This window comes from Cebus imitator, unplaced genomic scaffold (assembly GCF_001604975.1).
Source record: "Cebus imitator isolate Cc_AM_T3 unplaced genomic scaffold, Cebus_imitator-1.0 Scaffold561, whole genome shotgun sequence".
Classification (NCBI taxonomy): Eukaryota; Metazoa; Chordata; class Mammalia; order Primates; family Cebidae; genus Cebus; species Cebus imitator.
Genome location: NW_016107876.1, coordinates 259553 through 269429, shown reverse-complemented (window position 1 = coordinate 269429; position 9877 = coordinate 259553).

The following is a 9877-nucleotide window of genomic DNA, read 5'->3' as shown; positions in this document are numbered from 1 at the left end:
CCCATAAAGAGATGCACTTACTATACGCCCACAAAAGTTAAAAATTGAAATGTCTTGTACGGAACTGCAAAACAATGGTAAAAAAAAAATTTAAAGACATAAGTAAATGGAAATGCAACCCATATTAATCCACTAGAAGGCTAATATTGTTCAGGTATCAATGCTAGGAAAAGTAATCTACATATTGAGTGCAATCCCTATCAAAATTTCAATAATGTGTTTTGAAGAAATAGAAAAATCTATCTGAAAATTCATATGGGATTCTAAAGGACCACCAATAAGAAAAAATATATATATTGAAGGAGAAGTACAAAGTTTGAGGACAGTCTTCCTGATTGCAAAACTTACTACATAGCTACAGTAATCAAAACAGTGTGGTGTTGGACAAAATACATACATTGAGACTAGTGAAATAGAATAAAGAAAACAGAAACAAACTCTCACACATATAGTCAAATGATTTTTGACTAGGGTGCCAAGATCACACAATGAGGAAAGAACAGTCTTTTCAACAAATGGTTTTGGCAAAACTGTATACACACATATAAAACAATTAAATAGGACACTTACCTGACAAAAAAATTATCTCAGAATAAGTAAGAAAACTACATGTCAGAGCTAAAACCATAAAACTGCTAGAGAAAATATAGAAATAGATAGTCAGTTCTTGGATATGACACCAAAAGCACATATCAAAATAGGAAAAATGGATAGACTAGACTTCATCAAAATGAATAATGTTTGTGCATGAAAGGACATAATCAGGGGAGTAAAATTGAAACAGAATGGGAGATGTTTTTCAATTATATATATAATAAAGGATTCATATTCAAAATATATAAATAACTCCTATAACACAAAAACTATAAAAGTTGATTTAAGAATGGGAAAAAGACTTCAATAAACTTAAGAAGACATACAAATAGGCAATAAGCACATAAAAACATGTTTGCAATCACTAATCACAGTTGATCTGAAATGCAAATCAAAACACCAGTGAGAAACCACTTCACACCCATAAGGATGGCATTTATTTAAAAAACAATAAGTCAGAAAAATACAAGTGTTGACAAGTCAAGAAATCAGAAACTTTGTGCATTGCTGGTGGGAAAATGAAATGATGCAATCACTTTGGAAAATAATATGGAGGTTTCCCAAAAAACTAAACATTAAACTACCATATGATCCAGCAATTCTATTATTCTACTTCTGTGTATATAAGCAAAAGAATTGAAAGCAGAGGCACAAATAGATATTGCTACATTAACGTTCATAGCAACATTATTTACAATAGCTAAAAGGTCGAAGCAACCCATGTACATTGACAAATAAATGAACAAAATGTGGAATATACATGCAGTGGAATATTGTGCAGCCTTCAAAAGGAAGGAAAATATGACACATGGAATAAATGGATGAATCTTAAATACATTATAAGTGAAATAAGCCAGAGACAGAAGGAAGCAAACAGTATTGTATGATTCCACTTATATGAGGTACCTATAACAGCAAATTCATAAAAATAGAAAATGGAACGATGGTTACATGGCCTGGGGAGAGCAAATTGGGGATTTAGTGTTTATTAAATTCAGAGTTTCAGTTCCAGATAATGAAAAAGTTCTTGAAATGGTGGTTGGTGATGGTTACACAACAACATAAGCATACTTAATGACACTGAACTGTACTTATTAAATGGCTAAGATGATATATTTTATGTTATGTATGTTCTAAAACAATGAAAATTATAAATTACAAAAAAAATTTTTTAATGTATAGAATGCATCTTTATTTATCTTTTGGTTGAATCATTATGCCCACCAGATTAAATGTTACTGTGATTGGACTTGTACATTTTAAAACTCCTAACTAAAAGAATTCTAACTAAATATTCATAATAGAGCATTTTTAATGATTGTTCAGCTTTATCACCTGTGACAATTTCTATTACTCAGCATTTATTTCATTCCACCTTCTTTAATTCTGTGTAATTCAAGTCTCCTTTGGGATATTTCCAGCTGCTACTATTTTCCTAAGGTGAAACAGGACTCTTTTATTTTCTTAAGAGGCTAAAAGATGTTCCTATATTAATGTCTCAATGGTCAAACTGCCATTAGAACTCAACATTCTTGAATTTTAAAGGTATTTTTTTTAATGTTAATCATTTTTATAATGGGAAAAATTCTACCAAGATCAAGATGAATTGTGAGGATTTTTAGCTCTTTTGTTCCAGAGAAGCCTTCAAAGCCACATCAGTTGATAGCTGTAGCTGAAGTAGTCAAGCTTAGTATCATTTTCTGTCATAATTAACTGTTATATTTAAAGCAAAAGTGTGGGCTCTTCAACCTACTCAAAATACTGAGCTATCACTGTGTTCAGAATTCATTTTAAACAAGTCAGAGTATCTCAAATCTGATTGTAACAGATATGTTCTGCCTTTTCTCTCACAATTCTCATTCATACACTCTATATTCCAGTCCATATGAGCTAATAGACATTCCCAATACACCTACAGTATCTCAAATTTAGGCCTTCCTTTGGCCATTCTTTCCACCTAGAATGCCCTGTTCTACTTCCCTACCTGTGTTTGCTAGTCTGAATCTTTCACATTTTTTATGCTTTCTATAGGTTCCTTTTTTATTTATGAAGTTTAGACAGATTCTCTAACAGAAAATGATATTTTCTGTCTTAAAACTCTAAAAGCCTTTTATCTGGACTTGTTTTATGGCAAAATTTCTTTTCTGCCTTCTATCATAGTCATTAAAAATTTAAATTTTATTTTAAATTTAAATAAACATATGCAGGTTTATTATATATGTAAACTTGTGTTACAGGGTTTGTTGTACAGATTATTTTATCACCCATGCTTTAAGTCTAGTACCCATTAGTTATTTTTTCTAATCCCCTCCCTCCTGCTACGCTCCACCATTTGATAGGCCCCAGTGTGTGTTGTTTCCCTTTATGTGTCCATGTGTTCTCATCTTTTAGCTCCCACTTATAAGTAAGAACGTGGTATTTGACTTTCTCTTCCTGCATTAGTTTGCTAAGGATAATAGCCTGCGGCTCTATCCATGTTCCTGCAAAGGACATAATTTTACTCTTTTTTATGGCTGCATAGTATTTCACGGTGTAGATGTACCATATTTTCTTTATCGCATCTATCATTGGTGAACATTTACTTGATTTCATGTCTTTGCTACTGTGAATAGTGCTACAATGAACATATATGTGTATGTGGCTTTATAGTAGAATAGTTTATATTCCCTTGTGTAAATACCTAGTAATGGGATTGTTGGGTTGAATGGTAGTTCTGTCTTTAGGTCTTTGAATAATAAATAATTTCTTAATACTTATTCTACATTAAATTATATTTAACTGATTAATTGAATTTCAATGAGTTAAATTGAAGCAGTTGGGGTGTGGATTAGAGGCAGTGCTCTACCCTATAGAAGTCACTAGGTAGTGTTTATAAAAACCAAATACTAAGCCTCTTTCCATCCCAGGGCCTTCACCCTTGCTTCGTCTATGATTGAAACATTGTCCCTTAAGACTATGTCTCTGATAAATTATCTAGTCCACTACTCAAAATGTCACCTCTTCAGACTACTTTTCTGAATACCCAGAAACAGTATGTAAAAGTATTGAAACATCTACTTAAAGCTAGTGGAGCCTTGGTTTCACAGGCTCAAATAAGGGACCTAACACCAACTGTTGTTTCCCATAATCCATGGCTCCCAGATGAATGCATGATAGAGTTCTGGGAAAAAGTGGGGAGAAATCTTAAACAATATGATTCACAAGGGCAATGGGTCCCAGTAATATCTTTAACATTACAGGCCTTAATTAGGGTTGCTTTGGTCCTGCTCTACACAGAAGAGCCTAAAAAGGAAAGGTAGGAGAAACCATCACTTGCTTTACCACCTCCTCCTTCACCCTCAGCCCTATCATTACCAGGTAAAAATACCAAAGAAGAAATGGAGGTTTTCCCTGAACCCCCTTCCCCAATAAATTGGAAAAAGGACAAGGGAGACACTATAGCTATGGGACTGTGCCTTAAGCAAGCAGCATTAGAAGGGGAGTTCTTGGCCTGCCCAGTAATGCAAGATCAACAAGGCAGTCAGGTATATGAGCCATTTCTTTTGATGCTTATAAAGACATAAAAAAAAGTATTAGAGAAAACAAAGCCACTAGCCAGTTTATGAAAGGATTAATTGAGACCATAGCAAACAAGTTCCATATAAGCCCATGGGGCTGGCCAATGCTAGCTAAAACAACTTTAGATTCCAGTCAGTACCTCCTCTGGAGGGCAGAATTTGATGAATTATGTGAACACAAGAACTCTTTCTAATAATGGTCACTGTTGTTATTCCTCCCCTACCCCTAATATGCCTCTCTCAAAATCCAGTTTGGATAGAGCAGTACCCTTTAAAGAAAGAGAAATTACAATGAGCCCATGAATTAGTTGAGGAGCAATTAAAAGCCAGCTATATGAAACCATCTAACAGCCCTTGGACTTCACCCATTTTCATCATAGCCAAAAGTCTGGTAAATGGAGAATTTTGCATGATTTACAGGCTATTAATGTTAATCTGCAACCTATGGGACCTCTTCAACAGGGGCTCCCTTCCCCCATGGTGATTTCTCAAGATTGGCTTATAGTCATACTTTATTTAAAAGACTGTTTTTATACTATTTCACTTGCAGAACAAGACAGAGAAAAATTTGTGTTTACGATACCAGCTATCAATAATAAAAGGCCAGCTTGCCAATTTCATTAGAAAGTACTTCCTCAAGGAATGTGCAACAGTCCTACCATGTGTCAGTAACATGTAAATCAGGCTTTGCTTCCCAATAGAAAATAATTTACTAATTGCAAGATTATTCACTTTATGGATGATATATTACTAACAGCTCCAACGGAGCCAGTACTTTTAAGTTTATACTCCTCTGTCCAAAAGAATACACAGTTTAAGTGGTTTAATCATAGCACCTGAAAAAGTACAAATGTCCTCTCCTTGGAAATATCTTGGATACATACTAACTTTCTGGTCAGTCAGACCTCAAAAAGTCAAATTAAATATTAGCAACTCACATACCTTAAATGAATATCAAAACTTACTGGGTTATATTAACTGGCTTCACCCCACCTTGGGCATAACTACTGATACATTGCAAAACCTGTTTTCTATCCTAAAAGGCAGTACAGCCCTAGATTCTCCCAGGTACTTAAGCCCCACAGCAAAGAGGGAAATTAAGGAAAAAAGCTATTTCTCAGAGGCAACTAGATTGCACAGACCCACAAATATTCAGTTAAGTTGCTTGTTTTTCCTACAAACATTCCCCAGGAGGATTACTAGGACAGATTGCCCCAGGGCTATGCTTTCTAGAATTGGATTTTTGCTCACATACTGGGACTAAAACATTATCTCCCTATATCCAGCTAGTTAGTAAAGTCATCTATATGGGCTTCAGATGATGCAATCTGTTGCTAGGTTATGACCCTGATGTCATAATAATTTCTTTGAGTAATTCAAAGCAGTATCACCCCTAAGTCTAGATCTTCAGATAGTACTCTGATTATACAGGCCATATAGAGCATGCCCTTCCTGTTGACAAACTACTTGTGTTTTTATGTCAAACTTCTGCAGTTTTGCCTATAAAAGCAGTTCACTCCCTCATACCTGACACTTTAATGCTTTTTACTGTTGGCTCTGATAAAAATGGAAAAGTAGCTATCTGGTGGAAACCACATAATTTCTTCACTCAATCTGGATTTATTAGCACTCAAAGAACTGAGGTTGGAGCCCTAACATTAGCCCTGGAAAACTTTTCTTCTCAGCCCATCAATATTGTTAGTGACTCTGCTTACTCTGTTTATTTATTGCAGAACCTTGAGACAGCCCTCATTAAGTCTACTGTCAAGCCTACCCTGTGTGCTCTTCTTCTTCAACTTCAGCAATTGCTGGATCAATGTACAAATCCTACTTTTATCACACATATCTGATCCCACAGCTCACTCCCTCACCCACAGGATTATGGCAATAATCAAGGAGACCTGCAGGCTATGACATCACTGCTTAACCAAGACATCCAATCCCATTAATTTTCCCACCAAAACTGTAGAAACTTAGCTAAACAATTTCAGTTTACCCAAAGACTAACTAAACAAATTATCTTGCAATGTCCAGATTGCCAGCTCACAGGCACATCCCTTCCTTCAACAGGTGTTAACCCTACAGGACTATAACCTAATCAGTTATGGCAAACAGATGTTACACATGTCCCTGGATTTGGAAAACTAAGTTACGTATATATATCCGTTGATACCAATTTTCACCTAATTAGCACAAATGCTCTTCCTGAGGAGTCCACCCAACATGTTATTAAACATCTTCTTTTAACTTTTGTGTTTATGGGGAAGCCCACAAAAATTAAAATTGATAATTGTCTGGCTTGTGCCAGCTCACAATTTCAACAATTTTGTCATACATGGAACATCAAACATTCCACAGGCATCCTGTATAAACCCAAGGAGAGGCCATAGTACAATGTGACCACTGAACCCTTAAAAATATGCTCAGGCCCATAAAAATCCTATAAGAAAACCTAGGCAAAACCATTCAGGACATAGGCATAGGCAAGGACTTCATGACTACAACACCAAAAGCAGTGGCAACAAAAGCCAAAATAGACAAATGAGATCTAATTAAACTGAAGAGTTTCTGCACAGCAAAAGAAACAATCATTAGAGTGAACTGGCAACCAACAGAATGGGAAAAAAATTTTGCAATCTGTCCATCTGACAAAGGCCTAATATCCAGAATCTAAAAAGAACAAAAGAAGATTTACAAGAAACAAACAAACAAATCCATTCAAAAGTAGGCAAAAGATATAAACAGAGACTTTTCAAAAGAAGACAATTACAAGGCCAACAAACATATAAAAAAGGTTCATCATCACTGGTCATCAGAGAAATGCAAATCAAAACCACATTGAGATACCATCTCATACCAGTTAAAATGGCGATCATTACAAAATCAGGAGACAACAGATGCTGGAGAGGATGTGGAGAAATAGGAACACTTTTACACTGTTGGTGGGAGTGTAAATTAGTTCAACCATTGTGGAAGACAGTGTGGCAAGTCCTCAAGGATCTAGAAAGAGAAATTCCATTTGACCCAGCAATCCCATTACTGGGTACATACCCAAAGGATTATAAATTATTCTATTATAAAGACACATGCACATGTATATTCATTGCGGCACTGTTTACAATAACAACGATCTGGAACCAACCCAAATGCCACCAATGATAGACTGGACAAAGAAAATGTGGCACATATACACCATGGAATACTATGCAGCCATAAGAAATGATGAGTTTGTGTCCTTTGCAGGGACATGGATGAATCTAGAAGCCATCATTCTCAGCAAACTGACACAATAACAGAAAACTAAATACGTCATGTTCTCGCTCATAGGCAGGTGTTGAACAATGAGAACACATGAACACAGGGAGGGAAGCATCATACACCAGGGTCTGTTGAGGGGGCTAAGGGAGGGACAGCAGGGGTTGGGGAGGGATAACATTGGAAGAAATGCCAGATATAGGTAATGGAGGGATGGAGGCAGCAAACCACCTTGCCATGTATGTACCTATGCAACAATCCTGCATGATCTGCATAAGTACCCCAGAACATAAAGTACAATAAAAAAGAAAGAAGAAAAATATATGCTCAGAAAACAAAACAGGGAAAATATTAGTAGGTACCCTGCAACAATACTAACACAAGCCTTATTTATTCTTAATTTTTTAAATTTATATGACAAATTTCAATCATCTATAGAGAAGCACTTTTCTAAAATCTCTCAAGACATAAAATGTGCAGTTGTACAAAAAGATGTGAATGGTAATGTATGGTGTGGTCCAAATTATTTGCTAACATGGGGAAGAGGGTATGCTTGTGTTCAAACACCCTCAGGATTCCAGCACAGCCCATCAAACCATACCATGGTGTGGCTAGGACCCAACCTAGTACCAAAAATGAAGGAAATGACCCTGCAGGATCTGCAGCTCCAGACAATGCAGCTTCCTCAGACAACAGAAGCCCTGGACGTTACCTGGGGAATGCTGAAGAAAATGACTCAGTAGGCTGAGCAAATCCTGCTCCAGAGGCAGACACCATTCACCCCAGATAATTTGTTCCTTGCTATGCTCTCTGTTGTACATTGCAACTTTCATGGGGTATTAATCTTTCTTATTCTCTCACTCTGCCTGCAACCCATACCTGTTACACTCTATTGGGCTCATCTCTTAGATTCACCTTTTTTCCACTTGTTACCTGCACAGACACCCTCTTCCCAGCCTCTAGTAACATAGCTACTTGGCTAGGAGGAATTGACTTACCCCCAGTGGGCTCTCTCATTAATGGCAAACGTTGGACTAAGGTGCCAGGTAACACTACATATCACTCCACTATCCTCCCACCATGTTGAAGTTATGAAAGTTCTAACTCTTACACAACTATGTGTATCTGCCCAAACATAATTATGACTACATCAAGGCAAAGAAAATGCCTTAACATTCTTGGTTGCAGGTATCCTCAAACTGGGTAACTAAACCAATGACACTTTCCCCAACATTCTTTCCTGTGCTAAAGAATGAAGCTGGGAAAGTAATGGATTCCACTTTGGCTGGGAGGTGTGTCATGGGGGACATGCCCGTAGTCTCCAGTTAGGCAATTATAACATCTTAGACTGGAGCCTCCATGGTCATTTGCAGGGTGACCATACTGATGTTTGCATTTATCATGGAATCAATCACAGTTTTGTAAGCATATCCCACTCTCCTATGATTTGGGCCAATGTGGGGATGGGATATCCCAGACCCCAAGTAGACTTCATGTCACCCCAAGACACTTTATGGCACCTGGGACATCTTATCACCTCCTTTAGCTCCTGGCATGGGACGTGTCAAAATTCCAGTAATAATTATACTATGATCTTTACTTATAATCACACAGATCAGTGCCTAATTTGCACTACCCATCCATATGTTTTCCTTATGGGAACCAATATTTTCATTACACCTCAAAACTTCACATTTGTGACCTGAGTGGATGGACAGGCTTGATTTCCCTCATGCATCACTTATTACAATGTATCTGATTTAAAGATTACTAGTGTCATGGTACTAAGAAGACAATCTGAGGCATTTCTACCCATCAATTTGACACACGATTGGCAAGGTTCCTCTGCTCTTGCCACCTTAGAATGTGCCCTATCTCAGGTCAGACACAAAAGATTCATAAGTACACTTACATCCTTAATAGTCTCAACCATAGTCATCTTAGCAACTGTTAGTGTTGCTGTGGCTCCCAATAAATGTGAGCATCTCTGGCTTATTAGGTCCATATCTTCTTGTCGGCTCCACTGAGCTTTGCACTTCCCTAGCTATGCTCACAGGCAAAATAACTGTGTCTGCGTAGTCTGTTCATCTGTCACTCCGCCAATCTATAGGACAGACTCGGCAGGATTAGGCTTTGGCTTAAGGGAATGTTGTGGCTGGTTTGACCTGTACAAACCAATAAAACTTTCTTGAGGGGGAACGATCCAAGATGGCCATTTAGGAACAGCTCAGGATTGCAGCTCCCAGTGAAAGCGCAGAAGGTGAGTGGGGGCCGTGTTTTTATTGCCCACAGACTAGGAAATTCCTGGGCAGAGGAGATCCACAGGTTGCCAGCGCGGCTGTTTTGGCCAGCGCCGCTGCTTTGCCCCACGCAGCTGCTTTGTCGGCGCCCCGGAGCCGTGGTTCTCCGTGCAAAATACACTGGTCTGGGTGCCCTTTTGGCTGGCGATTGGAGCCATGGGAAGTCGCCCA